Source organism: Hermetia illucens, chromosome 5 (assembly GCF_905115235.1).
Source record: "Hermetia illucens chromosome 5, iHerIll2.2.curated.20191125, whole genome shotgun sequence".
NCBI classification, from domain to species: domain Eukaryota; kingdom Metazoa; phylum Arthropoda; class Insecta; order Diptera; family Stratiomyidae; genus Hermetia; species Hermetia illucens.
This window is the reverse complement of record NC_051853.1, coordinates 42,998,677-43,019,633: the sequence shown is the minus strand read 5'-3', so window position 1 is coordinate 43,019,633 and position 20,957 is coordinate 42,998,677. Positions and strand designations below refer to the sequence as shown.

General features: G+C 43.2%; 1 protein-coding gene across 2 annotated transcripts in view; it reads left to right on the top strand.

Moving 5' to 3' along the window:
• Positions 1-10,917: 10,917 nt before the first annotated feature.
• The window catches only part of LOC119657207 (prolyl 4-hydroxylase subunit alpha-1-like), a 68,519-nt gene continuing 58,479 nt past the window's right edge, over positions 10,918-20,957 (top strand). Inside the window, exon 1 of one of the 2 annotated variants that reach the window (XM_038064017.1) lies at positions 10,918-11,415. The gene's annotated coding sequence lies outside the window, so the exon portion shown is untranslated. Of the gene's footprint in view, positions 11,450-20,957 lie in introns of both variants that reach the window. The other variant, XM_038064015.1, reaches the window with a different exon arrangement.

Genomic DNA, 20,957 nt, shown 5'->3' with positions numbered 1-20,957 from the left:
TTGGTGATGAGAAGATGTTAAGTGAAATTATGTTTGGTGATGTTTGTATCACGCTCGGTGATGGTAATGTGATATCACACTTTACCGTGCATTCACAGCATTCACATACAAACACTCATATCCCAGAATGCACTTTCTTTAATATCCAGCGTTTAGTCATGTTATTCTTCCGTATTTTGACCCTACTTCAATAATAATAGTCAGATTAGGGGTCCTTTTCAACAACTTTTACTGTTTTCTTCTAAATAATTCAACGTGTAGTCATGTTTTAATATCTTCTGTTGTTTTTTCAATCTGGAGATATTTGCGAAACTGACCCATTTGCAGGGTTTGCTATGAGCAGATCCGCGTAAAACAAAGCGGATAACATTAACTAAGCGTTATTTTCGAGCTAATCAACAAACGTCTTACATTCTTGTAAATTCGATACACGCACAGAATCTCAAATGACATGAGCAGAAACTTTAAAACGTTCTAATAAAACCATTCCCTTTGTTGGTAATCGGACTCACCACCAAAAAGACAGCAGCCGAACAATTCATCCAAATCCCAAAACTTTGAACCTTTTGAATGGAAAATTTTTTGGGCTAAGTTGCTCCCTGCATATTAATCAGATACAATTAACGTCATCTCCCGTGAAATATGCCAAGAATGAATTGTATGTCGGAATTTGTGATAGTACATGTCCGCAGAATAATAAGGTAGTAATTAGAAATGTCTAACACATCGTTCTGGTGGTGATCTACATAGAAAAGAGAATGCTAATTGTGCAACTGGTCTTGAAAATGTTGTTCCTTTTGCAACGACGGCTGGTTTTCGAGGGGTGCTGATTCAGTACTTTACATATTGTCCAGTTTTAGTGCTTTTTGTGCCACGTCCATGTTTGAAAAGAATAGTTCGCGCTTCCTGACAAATCATTACCTTTTGATTTGTGACAGACGAACAGGCATGCATTTATGTATGATGCTTGAGGAGTAACAATACAATTTGTCATTCTAAGCAATCTTCTTTTATTGTCCGTTCAAGAACAAGTAGTTTTCCTTCGATAAAATTAAACAATGACGACTTTGCCCGCTTGTTAAAATATTCGTTTTTTTTTGTGAAATTATTAACTAGTCTGGTCAGTACATATTTGAATTTTTCAAAATTGTAAATTTCAGTTTCGAATATACGTACGAAATCAAAGAGATTTGGCACCAAAACTTCAAATAGTGTCTCTATTTTACCTGTGATAGCTTTGTTAATAATAGTAGGAGCATCCCAGTGTCGGGCTCCATATTATGATGTATGTTTATACGTAATTCTATACTCCTAAGATAAACTTAGGTGTTTTTTTCGGTAAATTTCAGAAATATTTTTCTTTTAATTTTCAGTTGACAACTCCCCTTGACTTCAGGCGGTATTGAAAATTGTACCAGTTTCAAAAATTACTAACTTCGCCGTTTCTTCCGTGTTACTATATTCTATTTCTTTTGCTTTTGCCCCGTTCGGTAGCAGAATCTGCTCGTCTAAATCGAATTTGTCAGTTTTTTCGGCCATAGGTGGGTTCCAGGTGGAGTTGAGAGGCTCTCAAATCACCATCTAGCGTATCATGCCATCGTTGTTTTGATTGATTCGAAGGTTCAAAATAATCTATCTAACACCAAAGAACCCTCTCTCGCAACTTCTTCACAACCAGTGTAACTCCATCTCAATTGCGGATGTGTTTATGGCGGACCTGGCGGGGAGACACGGATCCCAGAAGAAGGAACTCATCTGCCCAGACGCTTGAAAAGTGAAACATAGTTCGATACGAGACGTGGTATTATGGGAAATATTTTTGTTATAGGAAAGCTTCTCTTAGGTGGTCAAATGATAGTAAGGATCACAGGGCGACGCCGCGATCTGGTAGACGTCTAGCACACATCCTGTGAAACGTCAATTCTATTTTAACATCGACAGCTCTACCATCGAAATCAACCTCCACGTCCACGCGGTCACAACTAGGTGTTTTGGCATCAAAACAGAAGACGGTGGTAGGTAAGTTGGTATCAATGGGCGCTCCAATGAGCCCAATTAGCGCTGAGGTCCGCCGTTTTGATACCACAGACTCCTAAAACCGTGACTGCTGCTATGAGAGCAGAGAAGCAGAGTCCACTTGGCTCAGATATTTAGAGCCAGTCCGTAGCATTCGCGAAGGAAAGCAGTTCCCCCACCCTGCAGCTAGCAATCTCACTGAGGTCCCCAATGAGTGGTTTACCTAGTGCCTCTAGCTTGACTCCAGCTAGAACTGCGCGTGCTAAGTAATGCGAGTGAAGGTGAGCCTTCCGCGTCTTAAAACGGAAAAAAAACTATCCACACCGGCCCTCCTGGTGAGGGGTTGTGCGAAGCACAGACGATGCTTTCTCGGAAAATATCAACGTGATTGGACGGATCAAACGGCGAAGACTTCGACAACATAAAATGGACTACTCTTTTGGGTCTTTTTGACCCTTTTCGGAATGAGTGCACTGCGGGAGCTTCTCTTCGCGCTCCAAGAAACGAAATGCCTCGGGAGCGACGTAAATAATTGCGGACCTTACACAAAATTTACCAGGAGCAAAGATCGAGGAAGCAGCAGCAAAAATTTTATCGTAAGCTCCATTTGCTTCCCCCATAAAAGCATATATAAAATTACGTGGACATCACCAGACAGGCAGATATTCGATCAAATCGACCAGGTCTTCATCGAAAAAAAGAGCTGCCTTAAACACGGTTAGAGGGTATTTCACTCTCTGTCCAATAGCTAAAAACAGCCGCAGGGGCTGGACTCCTAAAATCAATGTGGAAAAATTGAAAGTGATTTATGTGTTCACGATCAAGGCACATTTCGACGCACTACCCCATGCTGGTCCTAAGGAAAGTAGTGACGAAATGTGTTAGTACAACAGACGAGGATGGGTTTTATACCGCGAACCACCCTCTGTAGAGATCAGAATGGCAATATGATCAGCGACGCGGCTCAAATAAAATGAAGATGGATTCACTATTTCCATGACCTCTTGACATATTTCCAGCCCTTCGCCATTTCGGATGACCAAACGGAGAACAACTTTGCATGAAGTAGACTCTTGTTTAAATTAAAATCACATAAAGCTCCCGGAATCGATAGTATCTCAGCCGAGCTCTTGAATAAAGGGGTAACAGGGTTCACCAGACAACCGACTAAATACCAGTGTACATGGGGGTCTCATTGCTGTGCACGTGGCACAAGGTCTTGAAGAATATAATCGAACGACGACTGAGAGAGTATATAGAAAACATCATCGGGGAATACCAATGTGGCTTCAGATCCGGACGATTGACAACGGACCACCAGATATACGCATTTAAGAAAGTGCTTGAAAAGTGCTGGGAACATGACATGTGTGTCAACTTCTGGCATAGGATAGTGTAAAGCGCTCTGTATAGAATAAGAATCAAGCTAAAAAACCCATCCACGAAGTCCCGGGGAATTGCTACTGCTTATAAAGCATTTTATGTTGTGTTCCCCATAAGGAGATCTTGAAAAGTACATAGATACAATGAACTGCGTATCTACAATACATTAATTCATCTCGGACTGCTGTATGGATGCGAGACATGAAGCTTGAAGCAAATGTCGGAAAAGCAGATCGATATCTTCGAGAGAGAAGCCCTCCGAATGATTTTCGGAATCCTAAGGAAGGAGATGCCTGTCTCAGCCTTGATGAATGGCAAAACAAAGGCGGATCAATATAGATTCGGATCACATAGTGGTCCGGACTCGAATTACAACATTCCCTCTGACAATCAGGTGAGAGTGAATACTGCCACAATAACTGCAGCTAACAGATGTCCTGGAGTTAAAGCATCAGCAAATGATGTTCACAACCACCTGACGGGTGTTACCATTGATACGGCTATAAAGATACTTGGCCGTAGCCGGAAGAAAATTCGGAACAACTGGTTCGATGATGAATGTAAGCTAGGGATGGAACGGAAGAATGCTGCATACCGGCCCGCAGAGGTCTACAACAAACTCCATCGAGTGGAGAAGCGACTTCACATACGGAAAAAGGAAGCCTGGGAGAACCAACAGGTCTCTGAACTCGAGAAGTACAGGCAGCAACCACACCAGACGCGGAAGTTTTACCAACAAATCAACAAATGAAGCCCTATACACCTTGATGTTCATCCTATCGAAGCAAAGCAGGAAATTTGATTTCCCACCGAGTTGAGTACTTTGATGAACTGCTCAACAATCAAAATATCGGCGGGTTAGAGGTCCCGTCAACGGGCAAATGCTCCACTACTAAGCATGGAAGAACCAGTTCGTGCAAATGCATTGCCTTAAATCAAAAAGGCTTCACTTCAGGCAAATCAGCAACAGATCAGGTTTTCTCTGTGCGGCAAGCGATGGAAAAACTGTTGTAGTCATCAGTTGCATCATCTTTTTATCGACTTTAAGGCCACCTGTGATAGCGTAGCCAGGGTAAAACTGTATACGGCTATGAGAGAATTCGGTATCACAATGAAATTGATAAGACTGAACGTTCCCAATGTGCGAAGCCAAATAAAAGCAGCAGGATCATTCTCGAGACCATTCAACATCAACAATAGTCTAAGACAAGGGGATGCCCTATAATACGCTCTCTTTAACCTGGCCCTGGAAGAAGTGATCCGCGATATGTTAATGCAAGAGGCACCGTCTTCTTCAAGTCCACCAAACTACTGGCCTACACTGGCGATATTGACATTATGGGAAGAACAACCCGAGAGTCTACCTTCATTCAGATCGAGCAGATGGCAAGATGAAGTACATGGTAGCAACGTCATCGCCAAAAACCAAAGAATGAACAACATCGAATTGTACTGATCAAGCGAGAAGAATAAAGATAGGGGACTACGATTTTGAAACCGTTGAAAATTTCTCCTATCTAGGGTCGAAAATCGCAACCGATAACGGCTATGACGATGAAGCCTGCGCACAGGTTTTGGCAGCCAAGAGAGCTTATTTCAGCTTAGAAAAACTGTTCTGCTCAAAATGTCTCACCATAGGGTCAAAGTTCTTACTGTACAAAACAATGATCTTGTCACTCTTCATACATTTCTCGGAGACCTGGTATGGGTATGGGAAAGTAATCGGATCGGACGGTAATTTGAACATTCTGCAACATTTCTTTTTCGATATTGGAACTCTGGTACTTTCGTGCCAGTCAGATGGTGTTCTACCTTCTTCAATAACCCCATTGACGAATTCACTGAGCTAAAATGTTGGGTCCCAGCTCTTCGCTTTTCAGAGCTCAAATGCAATGTCGTCAGATGCTGTGGCTTTCGCGATTTCATTCCTTTTATTGCTTCCTCGACTGCAGTTGCGGTGGCAGGTGTAATTCCTTCAGTTGAAATCTCATCATCATCATCAACGGCGCAACAACCGGTATCCGGTCTAGGCCTGCCTTAATAAGGAACTCCAGACATCCCGGTTTTGCGCCGAGGTCCACCAATTCGATATCCCTAAAAGCTGTCTGGTGTCCTGGCCTACGCCATTGCTCCATCTTAGGCAGGGTCTGCCTCGTCTTCTTTTCCTACCATAGATATTGCCCTTATAGACTTTCCGGGTGGGATCATCTTCATCCATACGGATTAAGTTACCCGCCCACCGTAACCTATTGAGCCGGATTTTATTCAAAACCGGACGGTCATGGTATCGCTCATAGATTTCGTCATTGTGTAGACTACGGAATCGTCCATCCTCATGTAGGGTTCAAAAATTCTTCGGAGGATTCTTCTCTCGAACGCGGCCAAGAGTTCGCAATTTTTCTTGTTAAGAACCCAAGTTTCCGAGGAATACATGAGGACTGGCAAGATCATAGTCTTGTACAGTAAGAGCTTTGACCCTATGGTGAAACGTTTCGAGCGGAACAGTCTTTGTAAGCTGAAATAGGCTCTGTTGGCTGGCAACAACCGTGCGCGGATTTCATCATTGTAGTTGTTATCGGTTGTGATTTTCGACCCTAGATAGGAGAAATAGTCAACGGTCTCAAAGTTGTATTCTCCTATCCTTATTCTTCTTCGTGTTTGTGTTTGACCAGTGCGGTTTGATGTTGTTGGTTGATTCGTCTTCGGTGCTGACGTTGCCACCATATATTTTGTCTTGCCTTCATGTGCCGCCCAAGATCTCGCGCCGCCTGCTCGATCTGGATGAAGGCAGTTTGTATGTCTCGGGTGGTTCTTCCCATGATGTCGATATCGTCAGCATAGGCCAGTAGTTGAGTGGACTTGAAGAGGATCGTACCTCTTGCATTCACCTCAGCATCACGGATCACTTTCTCGAGTGCTAGGTTAAAGAGGACGCATGATAGCGCATCACCTTGTCGTAGACCGTTGTTGATGTCGAATGGTCTTGAGAGTGATCCTGCTGTTTTTATCTGGCCTCGCACATTGGTCAGGGTCAGCCTAGTCAGTCTTATTAATTTCGTCGGGATACCGAATTCTCTCATGGCCGTGTACAGTTTTACCCTGGCTATGCTATCATAGGCGGCTTTAAAGTCGATGAACAGATGGTGCAACTGTTGTCCATATTCCAACAGTTTTTCCATCGCCTGCCGCAGAGAGAAAATCTGATCTGTTGCTGATTTGCCTGGAGTGAAGCCTCTTTGGTATGGGCCAATGATGTTCTGGGCGTATGGGGCTATCCGGCCTAGCAAGATAGTGGAGAATATCTTATAGATGGTACTCAGCAACGTGATACCTCTATAATTGCTGCACTGTGTGATATCTCCCTTTTTATGTATGAGACAGATTATGCCTCGTTGCCAATCGTCAGGCATTGATTCGCTGTCCCATACCTTGAGCACAAGTTGATGAACCACTTGGTGTAACTGGTCGCCTTCATATTTAACCAATTCGGCTGTAATTCCATCGGCTCCTGGCGACTTATGATTTTTTAGCCGATGAATTGCACGGACTATTTCTCCTAAACTTGGTGGTGGCAGTATTTGTCCGTCGTCTTCAGTTGGCGGGACCTCCAACTCGCCGATGTTCTGGTTGTTCAGTAGGTTATCAAAGTACTCAACCCATCGCTCTAATATGCCCATTCTGTCGGAAATCAGATTTCCCTCTTTGTCTCGGCAGGATGAGCATCGAGGTGTATAAGGCTTCATCCTGCTGACTTGTTGGTAAAACTTCCGCGCCTGGTGCGGTTGCTGCCTGTACTTTTCTAGTTCACAGACTTGTTCTCCCAGGCTTCCTTTTTCCGTCTGTGAAGTCGCTTCTCCGCTCGACGGAGTTCGTGATAAGTCTCTGCGCGTGCCCGCGTTCTTTGAGAATGCAACATTACTCGGTATGCGGCATTCTTCCGTTCCGTTGCTAGCTTACATTCATCATCAAATCAGCCGTTCCGACTCCTTTTGCGGCTGGGGCCAAGTATATTTGTGGCTGTATCCATGATAACGTTCTTCAGGAGGTTGTGAAGATCATTAGTTGATGCTTGATCTCCAGGTCCTCTGTTGACTGCGGTTATTGCGGCACCCATTTCCCTCTTATAGGTGTCGCGGAGGGTTGTGTTGTGGATGGCTTCAGTGTTCACTCTCACCTGATTGTAAAAGGGTTTCTAGGTGGTATTGTTATTCAAGCTCGGAGCACCATGCCAACGAGATAGTGATCCGAGTCTATATTGGCCCCCCTATATGTTCTGACATTCATCAAGGCTGAGAGGTGGCGCCGTTCGATCAACACGTGGTCAATTTGGTTGAAAGTGGTCCCGTCTGGAGAGGCCCACGTATGTTTGTGGACCGCTTTCCGCGCAAACCAGGTACTTCCAACAACCATTTCGTGTGACCCTGCTAATTGAATAGTCCGCAGTCCGTTATCATTTGTTTTTTCGTGTAAGCTATGGGAGCGAACGTATCGCCTGAATACGGGCTCCTTCCCTACTTGGCTGTTAAAATCTCCAAGTATGATTTTGATATCATATCTGGGACAGGCTTTGAGGGTTCTTTCTACTGCCTCGTAGAAGGTATCCTTCTCCGACTCTGCAGTCTCCTCTGTAGGGGCGTGAACGTTTATGAGGCTTATATTTCTAAACTTGCCCCGCAAGTGCAGAGTGCATAGCCGTTCGCTTATGCTTTCAAAGCCGATAACAGCAGGTTTCATTTTTTGGCTGACTAAGAAACCTACTCCGAGCACATGGTTTACTGGATGACCGCTATAATATATGGTGTAGTGGCTCTTATCCAGGAAACCGTTCCCTGTCCATCGCATCTCTTGCAACGCTGTTACATTAGCCCTATATTGGGACAGGGTATCGGCTACCTGCTTATCAGCTTCATCTCTGTACAGGGAGCGCACGTTCCATGAGAAAATGCGCAAATCGTTGTTCCTTTGTCGTTGCCGGATCCGTCGTTTTAAAATCCGTCCTATCCGAGGCTCCTGTTGTGGCTTCGTAACAAGTTGTTTTCCGTGTAGGGTTGTCAGCCCTACCCAACCCTCAACCTGGAGGACCAGTTGGTACAATTTGTCCCATTTTTAGGCGCGAGAGACTCGCCTTCATCCTTCTCCGTCTGCAGCTTTTCGTCAAGAAAGAGTTCCCAGCGGTCACCACGTGGAGGTGGAGATAGGGTTTGGTAGTAGAGCTGTTGGTGTTGGTTCAGCAGGCATTTCCCAGGTTTTATGCTCCATCGTGGGTACCAATCCACGTTTCGCCCCGGGACCTATACTACCCTTTGACCACCTCTCTCTTGAAATCTGCTCGAAATATTCTCACCATTAATCCCTCGCGGCTCGACGGTCTCATCTATCCGTTGCGGCTCGAGGGTTGATAAGCAAAGTACCGTCCTTGTCATTAACGCAACAGAAGTATTCGATATCCGTTGCGCCCGTCTGCGTTCATATCGGCTTTTGGCAAGTCGATACAGATCTCTCGCCATTTCGAGTGTCCAGTTTCGAGCACAAGGCTGTCATTCGAAACGTCTCGGTTCAAATTTCACTGATTGCAGTGCGCCAACGATTATTATTATTATTATTGATTCGAAAGACGCCAGTCAACGGTCGGTGTTGAGGTGCGACTTTGGAGTCAGTAATGGTGGTAAGATGTCGGCCTGGTATGAGGATATAGCTGATTTGCGTTTAACTGTTCCCACTATAAAGTGAACGAAGATGAAACAATCTTTTGATAAAACATGTGTTGTTAAGTGGAAGGTCTTGATTGTCTGCATATACACACGTTACCCCAATTGCGTGCTCCAAACCTTCCTCTCCCATGGCACCTGTTGCCGTGTGCCTTTTCACCCATATGACCATTGAAATCGCCCAAAGACGATAAAGTCGTCAGTAGGCACGTTACAGGCTTTCGTGAGAAGGCATCTTTCTCTGCATCAGGACGACCTGTCTGTGGTGCGTATGGGGTGAAGAAGTGAATCGTGCGATCAGCTGATATAATGGTGAGCTTCATCAGCCGGTCAGCAAACCGTTCAACTTTCTTTAATGGCATCAACGGTGGCATTTTTTTCATTTTTTAACACGTCCGCTTTCTATGTCGCAGTCTTTGGCACCTCATCATCAAGTTTCTTGTAGAGCGCAGATATTAATGCGCCTTTTCCGAAGGGTTCTTGCGAGTTCCTCGGTCTTTCCAGTGAGGGTACCAATATTTACGTATTTGTCTTGAAGGAACTACTTCACTTACGCCTTGATGCCGTCCATGCGTCAAGAACCCTTGCTCATTTCTCAGTAGGATCGGGGCCCGACCTTCTGCGTCGACTGAGGTGAAAGTTAAGTAAATGAGTGAGTGGCGTATTCCTTTTTATTTGGGTGGAAGGACATATTGAGGATGCGAGTAGCGACCGAAGTCTTCCCTGTCGATCAGGAGATTAGCTTTGTTATAGGGAATAAGGACTTGCGGAAATGGATTGATATTGGGAGAACTTGTCCTCGTTGACCCTAAACCACAGATACCCGGCGACTATACGGGTGGAATTTAACTGCCACCTTTTTAAGAATTCCACAACATATTTAGCGGTCACCGCATTGAGGCGCGGCGCTTGTGAGGAATCATAGAAGTTTGTTGGAAATTTAACCACATTAATAATGTTCACAATTAAGTTCTTTATTTTTTCTGACTTTCTGTTCCACGGAGGGTTGTGCAGGAGACACTTCGAAATGTTTTCAAGTTCGTGTTTTGAATAAGCTCGAGATATAACTTAATATCTTCCTGTCATGTTCTTCTCACCCAACCCCAGCCTCACACTTCATAATGCTAAGAAATTTGCATAAGTGCTTGTACTTCTGTTGCAAAAATATGTAGTGCTTTCTAATCCCATTGCGTCCTTCTCTTGACTCCTTTCCGAATTTATAGTCGCATAGAGCAATATGGAGTCCACCGTCCAAGTTATAAGCAACCCACAAGTATACCGTGGCCTCCTAAGTTCGGGATTATCCGTTGTTTTTGTTTGTTTGTTTTCCCACAATGCCCAATCTGGGGTAACCTCTTCACGTCTCAATGTATCAACCACAACTGAGCGTCTTTGTTCCGTTTGCACCAGCAGTGACTGTCAAACTTCGCTGCGGAATAACGGTTTTTGCCTCGAATAGATAGGGCACGATTGACTTCCTCATGAAAGTAGAGGTAAGTGGTGGCGTACAGTACGTAAAAAAATAATTGTACAGTTATAAGATGTCAAGTTGAGCTTTCGTAAGTTTCTAATGTATCTTTCCTATGAAGTAGATTGAATCTGATTTGAATGGATTCAGATGAAAGTTCAGCCTGTTTAGTCAAGAACAATTGGAAAATCGAAGAGTCGAACCAAAGTTTTTAAGTTTCATCTGCGTGTGTTCATAGCCCAAATCAGCTGTTCACTGTAGTCTGATTCGAATTTCTTCCTCATCTGCCATAATAGTGGTGTAAGGCCTCATTTTTTTGTGCGCCTCGGCTCTCAGGAAAGAAAATGAAAATGCGCCGGCGTCAATTATCGCAATAAAACAGTACTCCATGAAAACTCCAAGTGTTCGGTCATAAACACTTGATTTTTATTAATAATTAGTTTCGTGGAACTTAGATTGCACTTTCTTCAGCGAGTTCGGTAGAGTGGGTTGGGACTTTCGGGCAAATCTGATTGTATTTTTACCCCGGAGCGGACGCACCGCGAACAAGTAGACCAGAGACAGTGAGAGTACGCGCAGCCTCAATAGAATGTTTACACTCTGACCGTAGGACCTCTGGTGAAAAGAATTCGGGCTTCTAAATTGTTAATAATTGTATATGTAAGTAGAGGCAAAAGATACCGCGGCGGCAATTGAATAGTTTATGGCTAGTTGGAACGTATCCCGCGTTGCGATTAGGGTGATAGTGGGTTAAGTTCTGCCTAGGGATAGAAGTGGTGACAGTGCTGTCCATTGGGGTAATAGGTGAAACGGCAGCGGTCCAGGAGTAGCGGAGAGGAGGTAATATCCGGCGAGGCGGCTTAATATAGCTCATGTAAGTAGCTTGCACACTGCACATATGTCAATCCAGTTCTTCTTCCGGAATCCATCACTTCTAGAAATATTTAGATTTCGGTTCTCCCTGCGCTGCGCAGTCTGGAATCTTCTGTGTCTAATGTATTCCGAGATTTGAATTTTTTGACGATAAAGCAGCCTTAGCTCCTCCAATCCACTGACCTTTGCGTATTGTGTGTTCTATGAAATGATTAGACCCCCGAAAGTAATTTAACTGATAAAATTCGAAACACTTGGAAAACTGAATGGAATGGATCGGGTTCCTATGCTATTTGGCGGTACTTTCGGCGCACACATGTGGAGCGTCGCGTTGTGATTATTTTTTGTCTATGCTGGAAACTAGTCCACATCATCTTTATGTTATCAGCTCAAGTTAAGATAGAGCATCTCGATTCTGACCAGCATCCGCTATTTCCATTGCAAAACACGTCACTTTTATGTCAGTGAAAGATATTCAAATATTATGGTCACGTACGCCACTCTCTCGCTCTCGCGCCCAACATGGGCGATTCTTATAGGAAATTGTCCAGATGTTCAGCAGAGTCCTTTTGAAGGTATAGTAAGTGGCAGCAGTAGTGGGACGACTTGATGAAAGTACTCGGTTTTTGGTAATGCCTCGTGGGGATAATGTAGATGGCCGAGAGTGTGGAATTTTCTAAGCTTTTCAAACGTGTTACTTGTTAATTATAAGTCGATATGTCATCATGACGGTACTATGGTATTATTATTTCCTTGATTTAACCAATTCCGTTGATTTGGGAATGAATTTATTAGAGGAGGATCCCACATGAAATTGGAGATCAAAAGATTTCTCGGGGCTGTGTGGATACAATAAGTATATGAATGAGAAGAATGCCGAGAAATGACTTTCGGGTTAACTACGTAAACACAGTTACAGTTTTTTCCTAGAAAAATCCTGGTTCTCCCCGAAAATATCATCATTTCTAATGTAAATTGGGTTTTTAGAAATGGCGCCCAACGTGGGCCACAGTGCCTTTTGGAAGGTTTGTCACAAAAAGGTTAATTACTGGTGGCTAGATTACTAGCCATCAATTGGAGATAAAATGATGGAGAACTGCGTCAAAAAGAACATGCTTACCAAATAAACCATCCTTCTAGGTTCTCGAATATCATTCTTGTCAGTGTCACCAAATCACCGGCAAAAATGAGATAGTCAAGAATTTATATTACGGAAACGCCATGCACCTACATCACCTTCTGCTTCAGAATCGATTTCACCTACAGATGGGTATCACGTTATTCCTAGTAGCGGACGTAGAATTCTAGCCGCAGTTAAAAAAAAGGCTAAGTTTGCTGGCAAAGTCATACGTCTTTAAGACTACTTCCATCATGCAGATTAACCTGTTTCACTCTAAACTTCAGAAGATACTTTTCCTACTTAAAAAAAAGATAATCTGTGCCTATGGCAACCTTCTCAGATGGTGTACCAATGACCTCTCCTCAAAATTACAATAATAGTTTTTCTCTTTCCGGGGGCTAAAATGCTACGAAAAGTTATTGCCTCAGACTGCATTCCTATCGCAGCCAGTCTTGGTCTAATCCAGCTCTATTCTCTTATAGCTACCGTAGGTTTTATTTCATTTATTTTCAATAGAGCGGCAGGTAGTACAGATAAACTTGTTCTTGTGATTTGAAAGTCTCGCGATTGCATCCAGATCAGGCCTTTGAAAGAGCAAAATGGCGCAACTGATCAAGACTAGCCACCCTGCTTCTCTCGAGATATCTGCAGTTTGGCGAATTGCACATATTCCACTCCAACCAGGGAAACATATATAAATGGACGCTTCGAGGAGCCCAATTAGCGCTATGATGTGTCGTTTTAATGCCACCAGACTATAACTACCATGCCAAGGGCAAGAGAGACAGAATCTAGTCGACTCAGATTTCCAGAGCCAGCTCGTACCGTTTACAAAAGGATTGAACCTCGATCCTACAACTAGAAATCTCCAAAAAGTTGTTTATCTAGTGTCCGCAACCTTGACCTAGCTAGAACCGGACTCCTGGGTTGTCACGATGGAAAGTCGAGGTTCAAATCTCACTAGATAGAGGGATCTGTATCGTGATTGTATATCGGACACCAGTGGAGTCAGCAGTGAATGTGTACCTACATAAGACAAATGAGGGTAATAATCACGTCGAGTGCAATGCTGACAAAATTGCCTTTTACAGGATACCGTAGTCCTGTAGTCTACCGTTACTTCTGTGCGAGCTCTAACTTTAGGCAATTTTAGTCGTGGACCCAAGTATTGGTACTCTCGTAATCCTTTAGTCAGAATGTCGGTAAGCTGCTCCTTTGCATTCCAATACTCAGCATTTAGGATTACTTTTTCCTACCGATTCCCTCATGCAATTATATTTGAAATCTAAATACATTGATTGAATTGCTTGTTTTCCCATCTATGAAATAGCTGAGTGCAGAACTAGTTGTACTTGAATAGTTAGTTAGTTAGTTAGTTAGTTTAGTTGACTAGGGGAAGTCACAGCTCCGAGCACTCAGGCCATTGTTAGGCCTATTGTACTATCCTCGTAAATAATGGCTTCAATGGCAGAGAGTGTGAGTTTTCTTCATTGAAGAGAACCTTAGGGTGTCTTCGTCTGAGATCTGAGGAGGCTAGGTAGCTGCATATAAAGTGCAGGGCCGCCTCCTCCTCACATTGGCTGTACATAGCGCAAATCATCGCCCCAATCTTTACCATATGGTAGTTTAAAGAGCAGTGTCCCGTTAAAAGCCCTACTAGGGTTTTCATGTCCCACTTCTTAAGGGACAACAAAAATGCCGCTCTGGCGACCCCAGGTTCTTTCGAAAGGATTTTCGTCTACCGGCAAGAGTTCAAATTGTTCCACTCGGCTGCGTGAATCCTTGCCATTTCACCCATCAGAGTAGACTGGACAGTGAATGGCCGGACGCCAAAAGCTGGTTCTGGCCCCACCATTGTGGGCGATGTTTGAGTGACTCGGCACCCACATCAGGAATGTTTGGTTCAGTCGGCCAAGTTTCAGCAGCACCTGATGACAGCTCCACACCAACTGGCTTGATATGTCGGTGCTGATAATGCTGCCCGACTGTCGAAATTGATTCAAATGGTGCGACCCCTCCATTTTTGTCGCACACATTCTCCTGCTGCCAATGAAATGGCATAAATCTCCGCCTGGAATATGATGGTCATTTTTCTTAGGGATCGGGCCAGTTCCATAATTGGATTCCCCGAGAACACCCCTGTGCCCGATCCATCCTCTATGACTGACCTGTCGGTGAAGATTATTAAGTCTCTAATCTGAAAAGGCTCAAGGCCATTTATCGACGATTCTTTTTTTTTGTGATTACGACAGTGTATGTCTTTTCAAAGACGAATATGGAAACCATATGATCGGCCGGCATTAGAGTTACCGAATGTTTGTCAAGGAATTTCCACATAGACGCATGACCGTATGATTGGTCGCCTTTCCACGCTCCAATGGTATCTAGTCTATACGCGTCGTTAGTTGCTTTCCGTTTCACCTCGAAGTGAGTGGATGGCTAGATCGTCCGCAAATGCTTGCGCGAAAACTTTTTGTTCCCCTGGAGTCATATCAGGGTACCCATTACCAGGAGCCATGACAGAAGAGAGAGAGAACACTGTGGGAGATATCCTGCCTCAATAGACTGTAGATTTTTCTCCATTTTAGTATGTGAAGGATCCAACTGATTAACAACGGTTCGATTCCATGCTGTTTTGCCGCATCAGAAATTGCCGCGAATGAGACATAATTGAAGGCACTGTCCATGAATGCGCCTAAGGCGTATTCTTTTTCGGACATAGACTTTTCAATTTTTGCCGTCAATTCATGAAGTGCTGTCTTCGTAGATTTATCGCTCTGGCATTCCAAAACTGATGCTCTTTGCGATCGACGTATCAACTCACGTTTCATATCTAAAATTTAATTTTAGTTCTGAAGGTTGGCAGATTATAAAAGACAACAGTGCCTCGCGGTGATGGAGACGAAGATGTTGCGTTGAACTAGTGGCGTAACACCTCTTGATCATATTCGGAATGTGGATATCCCCGATCGATATTGAGACTACGCCAATCGTGTAAAAATGGCGAGAGGCATCTTCGATGGTATGGTCACGTAATTCGCTCTAATCATTTGCCAAGATTGATCTGCATATCGGAATCGATGGTAAACGGCCAAAAGGACGACTGAAACAACAAACCTTGGATGCTGACTTGAAAGCCTTGCGATTACATCTAGAATAAGTGTTCGATAGAGCAAATGGCGCAACCGATCACAACGAGCCGACCCCGTTTTTGAACGGGATAAAGGCTGAAGAGGAAGAAGAACCTTAGTCCATAACGAAAGCATATGCCTGATGAAAGATTCAGGAACTCCGCAGAAGTAGATTATACTTTACTCCTTTTTAATAGAAAATGGACTCTAGAAGGGAGTAGTTTACTTGCGAGTTCGTTTGGTATCCTAGGAAGCATTTAATCTTCATCTGTTTTAGATGTGCTGGTGATTCTTTCGTCAAGAATGCAGATTAGGACAATATGCACCTGTCTCTCGAGCTGCATAAATTTCTATTTCCCTGAGCGTATCCTGCATGAAGGCGCCACATTATATGGACTCCGGCGTATTCTGTATTTTGAACAATGAGACATACTTGCATAGCTTCCTCTAAGTCATATGCGTTGTTAGGAAAAATTTTGTCGACCACCTTTCCTCCGTCTCTGTCACAACGAACTTTGGTTATTGTACACGTTCAGGAGTCTCTAGAATGCTAATTTTCTAACTTAGCAAGTGAAATGGTGGGAGTGTGGAGAATACTTCTCCTACAGATGCGAATCCGGTATTGGACTGTTGCTGGCGGGCAAGCCACGATTGTGACCGGATTTAGCTCTCCAGATTGAAAAACATCGCAGTAACACAGTAACAATATGATCGTGAAGGGTAATCTTAATACCAACGTGGGCCTTGAAAACAGCTTACTTCTTCATTTTATGGGGAGACGTGGACCTGATAACCGCCGCCACAATGTTCGAGCACAGGTTTTTGCCACTGATCGGAAACGAACATTTAATCAGATCGGCATCAAGATCAGCAGTACATTTAGAAATTGTTTTGTTTGTTGGTGCAAAAATTAGACTTGAAAGAGCCCATCGTCCAATCTTTGCTTCCTGGTCATTATTGCATCTGCTTGCAAGGGAACAGAGCCTCGGCCTCCCAAATTCAGTACGAGCTATTTCTCCGATCTGAATGTCGTCGAACATTGGAAAAAATTTGTTGTTCCGCAAACGACATACAGAGCATGTACAGCAATATCGATGATGACGGTGTCCCTAGAAAAATGCTTTTACCTGTCGGCCACGTCAAAGAAGGACGTCACAGGACTTGATTGATTGTGGAAAAGTGGAGGGGCTCGATGAATGTAAGGTGTTAACAATTCTCTTGGTTGCGGCAAACGGGACTGAGCGCGGTGCCCTGTGCAACGTAACAAAAGACATTCTACACTATTGTATTGGAAAAGGAAGCAGAACTTCACTACTATATTCTGCATCATGAGAGGGCTTGCAGGCTGGCTTTCCATTCATAATGATGATCAATTGCGGAAGTGGAAGGACCACTTTACCACGTATCTTGTATTACGTCGCGTAAAGTGTCGACTCTGTTCGATGACATGGCGAACCACTATACCATACGGATATGGACTGCTTCGCTATACAGAAACGTAATTATCTTTGATAATAACGTACTCAGAATTTGGGAGTTTTGCCAGTAAGTTGAAGAAAGCCGGACCAGTGCGGAAGCTCTAGATCCTTCTGCACCGACCACATAAACACTCTGCGGGTAACTTTGAAACAGTGCGCATCGATTTCGAGAAGGTTTTCTACAGCGTGAACCGCGACTATTTCAGGCTTCCGGCGCGGAAGCTAGTACTTATTCTCAGAGGGACATGTGATGGCGAAAAGTGTCACTTGCGGCATGGGAATGAAATCTCAGACGAAATTGAAGTCCAAAGCGGAGTCCGCCAGAGTTGCATCATGTTGCCGATACCTTTTTGGATGGTTTTCGGTGATATACTCTGTTACTTGTTACCTTAGCTGGAGGACATGGAGGGGTTGAATGGAAAAGCTTGTTTATTTAGGTAGCGTAATTTCTGCCGCAAACTGGATATCACTCAACGTATTAACAGTGCTGAATCTGCGAATAATTGTTTTGTCCAAAATCTTGAAAGTTAATTATCTCAACATCAAGGTTAAGTTGAAACTGTTCCTGTTGTTTTGTGCTTCTACGTGGGAGTAGCACGTGGAGAATGACCGCCACTCTTATTCGTAACTCCAAGTTTTCATCAACTTATGTCTGGGTCGTGTTATGGATTATTCTGTTCTGGGATGATAACGAAGGAAGAACTTTGTTAACGTACGGGCCAGATACTCATGGATGTGTTGACGAAAAGGCAAAAGTGATGATGGACAGCTAACCGGGTTGAGAAAGGGCGACGACTTTGTTGCTGTGCGCCATGCGGTGAAATTCACTCTCAGAATAGCCACCAAGTGGGCCTTTCTAGAGCTGCATGACCAAAAGTAGTGGAGAAAGTGTGCAGACTTCTCGAAAATCCTTGAGACACATTGGCAGTAATTGAAAGAGGTGGTTTGTTGTCTGGATTACAATCTATGCCCCATTCAGGTGTTTAATCCGCATTTGTACATTCAGTGCTTTCCTTGCAGTTTACTGAGCGAGTTCTGTTCGCTTCTGATTTATTTTTTCTTGCTCATTTATTCTGACTGATTTTAGTCTGCTGTCTTTGGCGAACGTTCACTCCTGACAGAGGGAGCACTTCGCGCGTTTACTTTGGCTGTTTCCTTTTCTTGTAACCTTCTCTCCTCGTGGAGAAGTTGTGGCAACACAATTAAGTGGCTGCTGTCAATGAAAGTGCCTAATGAGTTCGACGACTCTTGCTTATCTAAGGGTCATTCTTGGCTTACCAAATTCTAGGCAACCTTTGTTCCATATTAATGTTCGAACCTACAGAACAATTTTTGAGTTTTTCTTTTATTTTAGCACTTTGTGGTTCCACGTTTAGGACCCTTGTCATCGTCGCACAAGGTAGTATTTCATGTGATAACGGATCAGCCCGTTAACACTCTGGTGTTATATACAATTTTCGATTTACTCACGTTAAACTAACACAAGTTGGAAGCGTTAAAGTCATATCTATTTCTGGAGTTACTAAAAATAATGCGCACATAAGTCTCTCCTCAAGATAGGGTTAAAACAGCCGGATGAGGCATTTAAAGCTATAGAAATCTGAGTGATTAGATGAAGTAAGCATAATGGACCTGCTATGCTTCAAGTGTTTGCGCCAAATTACAAGCACTAACATGTGTTAAGAGATAAGCTAATCACAGCTTTATATTTCCTTACAATGTAAATCAATTTTGTTCTGAGAAAAAGGGTTAATGACCGAAGCTACGCTTGAGTACTCATTGACAATAATCATATTAAAACCTATCCTACCTCTTCACCGCATGAGACGAGATATTCATTGCACATTTCCTTAAAGAGGAAGGTGCCGATCATTTTATTCATCTTACCGTTGATTGTATCTTTCGCAGAAATCCGCTGATCTTTGCCTTTCTCCTTTATCTTCGAAGTCTAAAGCTAGATTTCAGATTCGTCCTCTAGATCGCCCATGGCAAAGTGTTTTTCAAGAACAAGCCTTGAAGATGCAACGAGAAGGCTTTGGTAATTGTTCAAGATTTCTTTGACCAATAATGACATATTAATGTTAATTAAGAAATCATGCAACTCAATTTATACCAACCAAAGGAAAAAGCCAATTTTCTGAGAGGAAATTGCATCTTTCTCAACGTTGTCTTAAAGATGTGAATTATTGCAAGATTTCTATTTTGTTTGTGCTTGACCAGTGAAGTATTGCACAAATCCAAAGAGTTAATTATTTGCTAAGCAAGCAGGCATCAGTCAGGCTCTCCATGATGATCACACATGAGATTATGCTCGGAGCCATTTTATCTTTTTTCCCCTACGCCATGGTGTGCGTGGCTATAATGCATTCAAAGTGCCCACACAATAAACGATAAACTATAAAGCGTTGATGATTTCATAGCCCAACCGGCAATTGAGTGAACTCCAAGTACAATCGTTACTCGGTCAGTTCATTAATACAATGCATAAATCGCGCAATAGCTCCAACATTCTACGATTCTGCAGCCCGGCATGCTGGGTCAATAATAGTTCGCGAAGTGATACATGGCGAAAGCAGATGTACAACAGGAAGATCGGCCACGCTCTCGCAATACTGTAACCTCTGAGGATCATGGATCTTGTCAATAGATGCTAGGAGTGGTTTGCGCAGATACTGGCCTTCACATTATCGGAAGGGCACCAGCATCTGACGCTCAGCTGAGCAATGCCCCAACCACAATCCGTGAAGATAAAATTACTTACTTTTATCCACGGAGTGGCTGGCTCTAATGGGTATTTTCATATGCGTATCATGTAGCGCTTATGAATACGAAACTCATTCCGGACGTGATGAAGCCAGCCCAAAAGAGATGTGGAGTCTATGGTATCTTGGATTGTTGATTTCATCTGATCTATTTTAAAAGCGATAAGTTAAACAAATTCAAATGCGGAGTTGATGCTTTAAACAAGAGGAGAAAGATTGCTATTGAGTATGTTGAGGTTTTCAGTGAATGTCCGTATCAAGCTGTATCGAAATGGTTAACTATGCGGAGGCTCACTGGATTCTTTTAAATGATGTAATCGAAAATTGATTGTTAAAAAAGCCCCTTCACATCTGCGAAATAGAAGCACCACAACTGTCTCCAATCGCAATAGACAGAAGTCACCAAAAATTAGGGAGCTATCTTAAAATGTCTGTGCTTTTAAATTTTTCAGTTTCAGTTTCACCAGTTTTGAATCCCGATTTGTCTTCGTTTTTGTGCTATACCGCTAATGTAGGCTTCTGCTATTGTTCAACGTTAAGTGTGATGTCTCGTTAGATAAAAAAATGGATAAAAGTATAAAAAGTTGGGAAACCGGAAGCTAGACGCTTCAGGTATGAAAGGTTTAAGATTTAACTGTGCATTTGTCTCATTAATATGTAGCACGTAATATATGCAAATATTATGTGAGAATATCCACTTTCAAGTGATATTGTCTTGAAGTCTTGAATTTGCACAGGAGCGACAGCTTTGACCTATCATAACTTTGTTAGTAATAGTGCGATTTCCACCAAATTTGGTTTGGTTAAGTATAATAGTTTCTGAGAATGGGTCCGTTAAAGAAATGATCACTTTCAACCCCCAGAATTCTCCACCTTTCCAACAAATGTCAAAACTAATACCGAAGAGTACTAACCGAGACCTTTAATTTGATACCCCACATGACTATATTTGATGAAAAAAAAATTTACACCCCCCTTTCGCATGTATGGGAACCCCCCATTAAATTCGACGTAAAAG